Raw genomic sequence first — 10375 nt, forward strand, 5'->3', positions numbered from 1 at the left:
CTGGGTTGTGACAAATGCAAATGGTGCTTTCAGTGTTGCAATATAAGGGGATTCGTTTCATATTGATGCCATATTCACTAAGTTAACTCTGAATCCAAATGACTTGTGAGGTGCAGGATGCAATAATTATGTACTCTGCTTCAGAAGTCGATAGGGAAACACAAGTTTGCTTTTAGATTGCCAATTTACGAGTTTGCCTTCAAGAAATTGGCATCCTCCCATTGTACTATTTCTATCTAGACCACAACCTCCAAGATCAACATCCGAAAACGCATGCACAAAGAAACCTGAACTCGAAGGGTACCCAATTCCCAATGAGGATGTTCACTTGAGATAACTAAAGATGTTCTTAACAGCGGTTATGAAGGTTCACGAGGATTAGCTTGAAACCTAGCACAATAGCAAACATAAAATATGATATATAGACGACTAGCAGTTAGATACATCAATGACCCTATCATCTGACGATAAAGAGTCATATCAACTGCTGGTTTATCCAGAGATGGAGTTCGTTTCATTCTGAATGCCATTGGAACCTTCACTTTTGAATCTCCCACCATTCTAAACTTGGAGAGTAAGGTCTTTTTACAAGATTCCTGATTGATAAATACCCCTTCCTGACTCTATCTTATATTCAAGCCAAGAAAAAAGTTAATCGGACCCATGGAACTCATCTCAAATTTAGTTTCCATCCACTTTCAGAACTCAGTTGTTAAGCTAGGGTTAGTTGATCCGAAGATGATGTCATCAACATAAATTTTGATGATTATCAAATGGTCACCATCTTTCTTGCGAAAGAAGGTTGGGTCAATAGATCCTTGTTTAAATTTAGTCTATTTTAAAAAATGAGTTAGAGTTTCATACTAGGCTCCTGGAGCTTGCTTTAGAGCGTAAACCGCCATGTCCAAAATGTAATAGTGGTTTGGATATTTTTCATTTATGAACCCTAGCGGTTATTCCAGATACATTGTTTCTTCTAGTTCCCCATTTAGGAATGCACACTTGACATCCATCTGATAAACTTCAAAGCTCTTTTGTGCAATGTATGCAGACAGATTCTAACCTTGCAATGGGTGCGAAGGTTTCTTTATAGTCGATGCCTTCTTCTTGACAGTAACCATTTACTACGAGTCGTGCCTTATTTCTAATCACATTGCCTTCCTTATCCATTTTGTTGCAAAAAAACCCATTTAAGACCAACAACAGAAGCATGCTTTGGAGTGGGAATGAGTCTCCAGACTTCGTTTCGTTCAAATTCATTGAGCTCCTCCTGCATTTCTTGCACCCAATCAGAATGATCAAGAGCAATTTGAACATTTTTAGGTTCAATTTTGGAGATAAACGAATTGAACATGCAAAATTCCACTTTAGGGAATAGTTCAGTTCGCTTAGCCTTTTTTTGAGCTCTCGTAAGAAGGCCTGAAGACGAATCTCCAATGACTTGAGTTTTCGGATGATCTTTGGTCCATTTATCCAATGGAGGCTAATTTGGATCATATGTTGGATCCTGTTTTGCATCCAGTTCTTCAAATTCTGATTGTATATCCGAATCATCATTCACATTTCCATTCTCCCCCTTGAATGATGTATGATTATTGTCTTCTGGATTCAGATTTTCCCCCTCGAAAGGTGTCTTTAAGCCAACATCAAGGGTTTCATTCTCCCTTGAACATGTAAACCAGATGAGAAGGTTAAAGTAGAACCCTCCCCCTGTGATGTGGCATTCGCATCTGTAGTTTGAACTGGAACTTCAAGATCTTTTGTAGTGGTGTGTTCCTGTTCCATTTCTTTCGCAGCGTCATCAATGGATTTTTTCAATTTGTCTTCTTTGTTGTTCACTGCTTTGGACGCTGAGGAGATTGCCTTTTCTAGTTCAGCGAATAAGTTCATGAATTCCTCGTAAAGGTTGTGGAGTGGGATGGTAGCGGGATTCGGTTTAGGGAATATCTCCTGTGTTGGACTATCATTCTTCTGAAACTTCTTCATGTAATTGTTGTCGAACGTAACATAATAGGTTTCTTCAATCCTTTTGGATCTTTTATTGAGAACCCGATATGCTTTAGAAGTTAGAGAATACCCCAGAAAGATACCTTCATCATCCTTCACATTGAATTTGTTCATTTGTTCCTTTGAGTTAAAGATGAAGCACCTGGAGCCAAAAACATGGAAAACTCGACATTAGGTTTTCTATTATTTATAATTTCATATGGGGGACAGAGAATCGCTTATTGAGAAGAGACTAGTTTTGGGTGAAGCAAGCAGTTCCTATCGCATCCACCCAAAAGTAAAGTGGCAGATTTGCGAATGACAGCATGGTTCTCGTAGCTTCATACAAGGAACGGTTTTGTCTTTCGACTAACCCGTTTTGTTGAGGAGTATAAGGAGCTGAAAATTGTGAAATACTCCGTTCGTAGTCAGGAATTCTTCAAACGCTTGGTTTTTGAACTCCAGACCGTTGTTACTGCGAACGTTACGAACCAGCTTTCACAGTTGAATCTCTATCCGCTTTATAAATTCTTTGAGCTTTGCTTCTGATTTCTGTTTAATAAAATGCACACAAGTGAATCTAGAAAAATCATCTACAATAAAAAGAATATATTTATTACAACCGACACTTTCAATTGCAGAAGCACCACAAAGATCTATGGGCAAAAGTTCAAGTGGCTCAATGACTTTCGTATTCATGATTGTTGGATGACTCTTCCGGCTCTGTTTTCCATTTCACAGGCTGAACATAGATGTTCTTTGTCAAATTTCAGGAGTGGTAATCCTCACACATGATCAGCAAGAACATGCTTGTTTATATCTTTAAAATTGAGATGTGAGAGTCTCCTATGCCATAGCCAGCAGTCATTAGTAGAAGCTTTAGAAAGCAAGCAAATTGTAGGCTTCCCTTTGATGGGATTCAGATTCAGTGGATACATTTTGCCTCTACGTTCTGATTTCAGGAGCACCATCTTTGAATTCTTTTCATATATCTCTGATCCTTCATCGTCAAAAGATACTTTCAGTCTTGTTCCCACTAATAACTGTGAAACACTAATGAGATTGTGTTCAGTCCTTCCACATACACTACTTTGTGAATTGAAAACTCTCCATTAGTTATCATCCCATAACATTTGATTTCACCAAGTGAGTTGTTGCCAAATTTCACCCTGCCTCTATCCTTTAATGCTCTGTACTCTCGCAATTCCTCTTTTCTTCCTGTCATGTGATGCGAGCAGCCACTGTCGACATACTATTCAGAGTCAAACTGCTCATCACGTATTACCTATAAAAGCTAAGCAAATTTATGAACCCAAAGTAGTTTGGGACCTCGTGAGTTTTTCACAAGAAAAGAAATAGTAGGATCAACTAAATAATATCGTTTTATTAAAGTTGTTTTTATCTTTTTTTGTGATTTGAAAAACAGTAATCCTTTTGTCTTCACAGTTCGCATCTTTGGTGGATAGTTTCTTTTGTTTATTTTGGATTTGCAGTTTAACCATCTTTTTCTCAACTATCTTAGGCTTTTCTTTAGGTTTTTTGAGAGAAACTTTAGGCTCCGAAACTATCTTTCCTTTGACTTTAACATCTTGCGATGTCTTGGTTGAATGCAAAACATTTTTGTTAGCAGAGAAGTGAGAGTTGGATTTTAGCACATGTTTCGCCTGATTTGGAAAGGATGGTTTTTGAAAAGCATTTTGATTCGAGACCTATGGAGACCTATTACGGTGAAGACCCTTAGGGTTCGTATGTAAAGAGACTTTTGCATTTGGATTGAATTTTTCTTTATGGATGAAGTTGGGATTCTTACACTGCCAGAACTGCTTTCTTTCCTTGAGATTTTTGTTGTATCTGGAATTCCTTTCTCATTTTTGAGCTGTGAACCACTCAGAGGATTTGTAAATGCTCACCTTAGGTTTTGGCTTTCTGATAGGAGATTCGGTCCGAAAAGATGATGTTTCACTTGGAACGTTCTTATTTCCACTTGGAATTCCCTTTTCGTAGCTAGAATTAACTTTGTTGAGGGGTTCTGCTACATATCGGATCTTTGTTTTTCATGAGGTCATTTCAGATAAACCTTTGGTTTCGTCTGCATTATCGATTGGAGCAGACCAGAAGAACTCATCACATCCATCTTTGTTATCATCTTCTACCATGGACGTTAATTCAACTGTTTGATTTTTGTTTAGTCCTTTAGTTGTAAATACTTGGTTAGGAACAGTTTGGACTTTAGGGAAAACAGTTGCTTTCGCTTTTATGACTTTAGATTTTTTTTCTGAAACACGTGTGAATTCAACCGAATTTTCAAAAATTAGAACTTTTGTTGGTAGAGGTTCATTTTTAACAAACTCTGAGCAGTCAACCTCATCTTCCCCAAAAATTTCACTCATATCACTTTCTTCGTCAAATTTAGAGATATTTTCAACATTGATTTTATTTTCTGAATTTAACTTGATGCTTAATGAGTCAAACTTCTGTATTGTTTTAGATTTAATTTTCTCTTTATCTTTTTTCATCTAAAAGCCGTTTAAGCATGTTCTTGTGGTCTTTGGACTTTATGAAGGATTCAATTTTGTCCAGTCCTACCGTATAAGCATCTGAAGTTTCATCTGACGAGACGGTGGATTCACACTTGTAACAATCATCATCTAGTTCGTCCTCTTTCAGCTCAAGAAAGGGCAGAATCATCTTGTGAATTTTCTTTCCAATCTCACAATTTAAATGCACCTGAGTAATATTAAAGTAAAGTCTTTTTTCAATCAAACAGAAAATAGTATGCTGTTTTAAAAGACCTAAATTATCCCTCTGCAAATAAATAGAATCGTCCCTAGACTTTGATAAATCAGACTCCAACTTTTCAATCGATATGCATCTCTCTTCACTCTTTACGAAACCCTGCTGAGTTGATCGGTTAAGATAGACTTTGTTAAGCGAGTTTGTTTTAAACTATCATTGAAACTTCAAAAGTGTGTTTTAATTCGTTCAATTCAGTTTCATATCTAGACAGAGGTATATTTAAAGATTCGAAAATGGAGTTTACATTATTGATCACTTGCTTGCATTCGCTTATCTGTTCTGCAACTGCTTATGCAACGAAACAGCTATCGATGCCGTTTCCTCCATTTGTTGTGTAGCCTCTCGTCTCTGACACCTCGCTTGTAACCATCAAACACCTTCCATCAAGCTACGAACCTTCCTCCTTTGCTATGTATCCCCTACCATGGGTAGGTTTGTGAACCTCTTCATCATCAGAGTCAGTCGACCAAACCTGGACTCTTCCAAACTCTTCGTCAGCTTTGTTTTCCTGTGTAATTAAAGCAGACATGGTGTTATCATTATTCTTCTTGTTCTTAATCTCTTCCAGCTTTCAGAGATAATAAGCTTCATCATCCTCTCCCTCTTTCTTCACATTTAATCTTCTCAGCATACACTCCTAGGCTAGATGATTTTTTCCAAGACAGTAATTACAATCATAGCCAGAGTCTCCCACAAGCTTCTTATCATTCTTTTCTTCTTCTTTCTGAGAGATATTCACACTCTCTTCCTTTACCTTTTCAGAGCTATAACTGCCCTGTCAGTTTCGGTTCTTATTTTTACCAAAGTTCTTCTTTGTGAATCTCTTTGGATTAGAAACCATAAAATTGAATTCTTCCTAAGAAAGTTCACAGTATGAGAGATTAGACTCCGAATTATCACCATTTACAGCCTTTTTACCCTTCGTAACGTCAGCTTCATGTGACTTCCAAATTCCAACAATCTTAGTCATCGTCTAGTTCTTGAACTGTTCATGCGCTTTCATAATGGAAACAACCACCTTTCACTCAGATCTCAGCCCATTCATGAACGTGACTTTTTTCTCGATTATCTCACGTCCAATCTTGTGCTTCATCATTCTACTAAGAAGATGATTATATCGATTGAAAGTTTAATCCAAAATCTCTTTTGGATTTTGTATAAACGCTCCAAAATCAGAAAGCAAAAGAGTCTCAGTAGAATGCTCGAGATCAGCATCTGGTGAGTACAATTCCTTAAGCCTATCCCAGATGGATTTTGTTGTGTCATACGAACTAACCAAACGAAAAGTTTCTGGTGGCAAGGTAAACCTGATGATCCTTATCGCTTTAACATTACTTATCAACATGTCGTTCTCATCCTGTTATAAGTCTTTTACATCAATAAGAAGTTTGTTGTAGTCCTGCTGAGTTTTAATTTCTCTTCTTGTTCCTCTATAAGTGAACGTCTGAACAATAATGGCCTCCCAAATCAAATAGCCATTATCTTCAAGCCCGAGGACATAGTATTCAAACTACAATGCCCACACTTCATAATTGTTGGGAAAAAGAATGTGAATTCTTGTTGTAGATCCGATGCTGCTTGAAAGATCTATCAAGTTAACTTGAGAATCGTTTGTCATGTTTAGAGTTAGAAAACTTGTATCAATTAGATGTGTAAACTAAATTGTTTTTAGGTAATATAAAAATCAAAGATCAGTGTTGATAACAACGATGATGGATGAACTAGATCCTATAATAGCGGAAACCCTAAAAACTCTTTCAACAGAAAAGATGCGTATAGATTACATAGTCTCCTGCTCTGATACTAATTGAAGAGTCGTAAACTCTTAGGATAGATAAGATTCAACAAGTATGAACAATCAAACCCAGAATCTAAATCAAGACTTTATCGAATGATTATAAATCACAACCTCAGAAGATCTCGACAAATAACTACTACTGTAGAGGTGTGTAGGGTTTATAATGACATGATTACTTAAAACACGATGCATGCATGTACCTTAAATAGTAAAACCCTAATCATTAAACATGAGTGGACAGGATCAACTCGGATATACAAAAGACTAAATACAAAAGGCCCCATAAACGCAACACCTAATACTCAACAGATGAAGAATAACAAGATATGTGATGGGTGATGGGATTTATATGTGACGAAAATCATATCTTGGCGGAAAAACTTAATACCTAAGTTTACATGCAACCAAAAGGATCTATGTTTTCACTATTGAATGCAATAACCAATTGAACATCAAGAAACCTAAAAGAAACCTAATAGTTTCGAAAATAACAAAAAAGATTTTAGGGTTACATACCTTTTTATTATACTAGTAGATAATCAATCACAATCCTTATTGTAGTGACTTGGAAGCTAGCACCAGAATTCTCGTGCCTCTGATGGTTCACACCCAAACCTAGCAACAAGGAGGTTAAAGAGAGAGGAGAGGGGAGAAGTAGAATTTTCGCTATGCGTTGGAATAATTAAGTGGCCGTAATTTTGAAGCCCTTAAGGTCTATTTATAGTAGAATTAGGAAACCCTAGATAACCTTAATCTAAATATTATATTAATATCTCAATTTAGGTAATTATCTACACCCTAATTATTTATAAGGGATATTCTAGAAACCCTAGAATATTCTCTACAGAAACTGTCCACCCTAAGGGAGGAAGGTTTTGGAATCTCTTGTTCAATTATTGAAAAATTACAGTTAGACCTCTGTACTTTTAATTAATCCAATTAATCCCAAAATTAATTCCAGTTAATTTATGATTAATTATTAATCAAACAACACTATTTCTAATTAGAATATTATTTACATAACATATTAATAAATTCATTTATTACTATTTATTAATCATATAACAAATCAATAAATTCGTCTCTCTCTAAAAGTTTTCCTATTCAATTACTAGAGTTGAGGGCAACCCAAAAGGACTTTGCAAATAATTCAAGTGTATACTAATTCATTTATTGGCTTAGTCACCTAATCCAATAGTCTCCCACTTTGATAAGTCTATAACGGAAATTACCACTATAACTTCTAAATTAAACAGCAAAGAGTGCTTCCATAGCAACTTCTGAACTCTAAACTAACCATACATTGGCCCTAAGATAAGTGATCTAATATTCCTCCATTTTCAAGATATTGTAAGAACATTAGACATGGACTAGAATTAATCTCATTGTCCAAGTTTTGTTTCTCGATTTTTGATTTATGATGACATCATAAGACTTCTAATTGAACACATCAATTTAGTCTTGGTTAGGCCCAATACTATAAGTCAACACCAAATCACTAAGGAGCCCAAACAATGCTTCTAGCATGCTGATTATGATTATCCATACTCAGAGCCTTCATCAAAGGACCGACAGGATTCTCTTCTAATGATAACCTCTTTACAATGAGGTGGCCTTCTTCTACTCTATGTTTGATGTAATGGTACTTTCTATTGTTATGTCTTGACTTGCCATGGTCTCTTGGTTCTTTAGTTAAAGCAACAAAACCTTCATTATCGCAGAAAAGTTCCATTGGCTCTTGAATGGTTGGAACTACTCCAAGATCTCTAATAAAGTTCTTCAGCCAAGCCGCTTCCTTTAATGCTTCACTTGCCACGATGTACTCTGATTCGCATGTAGAATTAGACACCATTTCTTATTTGAAACTTTTTCAAGTAACCGCACCAGCATTTAATAGACACACCCAGCCGACTGAGACTGAAAGTTTTCTGTATCTGTCTGGAAGCTCGCCTCACTATAACCATTTACTCTCAACGTATCAATTCCTCCAAAGACTAGAATCATATCCTTTGTCCCTCGTAGATACTTGATATTGTTCTTTACTACTATCCAGTAAGCCTTGCCAGGATTTCCCTGATAACAACTGACCATGCTTAAAGCAAAGGAAACATCAAGGTGAGTACATGTCATAGCGTACATGATTAATCCTATAACTGAAGCATAAAGGACTCGACTCATATCATCTATTTCTTCATCCATACTTGGGCTTTGAGTCTTACTCAACTTGGCATTGCTTTGAATAGTTAGCTCTCCTTTTTATGGAATTTTCCATACCAAACCATTTTAGTACCTTATCCAAGTATGTACTTTGACTAAGTCCAATTAGTCTTTTCTTTCTATCTCTCAAAATTATTATCCCGAGAATCTAGGATGCATCTCCTAGATCCTTGATAGCAAAACACTTTCCAAGCCAGGATTTAACTTCTTGCAAAGTTGGAACATCATTTCATATAAGTAGTATGTCATCAACATACAACACTAGAAAAGTTACTATACTCCCACTAGCCTTAACATACACACGTGACTCATCCTTACTTCTAAAGAAACCAAACTCTTTGACTTTCTCATGGAGGCAAATATTACAACTGTGTGATGCTTGTTTCAATACATAAATGGATTTTTCAAGATTACACACTCTATTGTGAAACTTTGCATCTAAAAAACCCTCTAGCTGACTCATGTAAACATCTTCAGCCAACTTCCCATTATGGAAAGTTTTTTTGACATCTATATGCTAAATTTCATAATCATAAAAGGCATCTATAGAGACCTGTAACATCTGCAGATCCGGGCTAGTCACTCTAGAGACAATAAGCATCAAAAATGACTTTTTGATGGAATATTATTTAGAAGTATTAATATTTTCCAAGTGGTAGTATATGTTACAAGGGTTCCGTCCATACAAAGAACGCCAAAATCCGAGTTATAATGAAGAAGTTATGGCCCGTCAAAGTTTAGCAATGGAACCGGCACGACACTGGGAAGCGTAAATAGTTAATTTACATTCATAGGAGTACGGTACATATGAAGTAAACCTTCAATTGGCGGAATGGTGGAACGATTGGTGTAATTCCTGAAGTTGTCCCATCGAATGGAGTTTCCACCACCAACCGAGTTGAAATAGAAGTGATGATTGAAGATACATATGGAGGAAGTCCTAGTAGAGTCTAGGGAAAATTAATGATTGTTTAGACACATTTGTATCTGTTAAAAAATTGTTTTTGTGACAATGACTTGGAAAACTACGAGACAGTATGTGGGACGAGTATGAGTAGGTGTGAATGGTAGTAGAGGCCTATACTACCGGAAGCATATGACTCACGCTTGGATCAGGGAAAGTCACAAGGTTACCAATAAGCTAGTAATTAATACCGTTTTATTCAAATATGTTGTTACCATCGTTTTGGTAATGACTAAGAAGATGATTGTTATTCCGACCCTAGTGGTAATATCAAATTGAGTCCGACTACGATGAGTATGTTACGAGGTTCAGAGAACCAAGTTCGAGGTGACATTTGACTTATGCCGAAAGATTGAAATAAAAGATAATCAAAGCGATCAGTAGAGGTATCATGATAATTGCTTTTAGCTAGAAATGCTACATGTTAAAATGTGATTATATCACATTAGAACATGAAGTAAAGTATATTCCATTCCGGAATTTGACTCTAAGAGACCTGAGTCTAAGCATTATGACACACGATGAAAGGTAATTAAAACGTGACCCAATGGTCTATTGTGGAAATCAAATAACTTAATTGTTAAGAAGAATAAGGAGTCTCCAATAAGGATCGA

Source organism: Lactuca sativa, chromosome 4, assembly GCF_002870075.4.
Source record: "Lactuca sativa cultivar Salinas chromosome 4, Lsat_Salinas_v11, whole genome shotgun sequence".
Classification (NCBI taxonomy): Eukaryota; Viridiplantae; Streptophyta; class Magnoliopsida; order Asterales; family Asteraceae; genus Lactuca; species Lactuca sativa.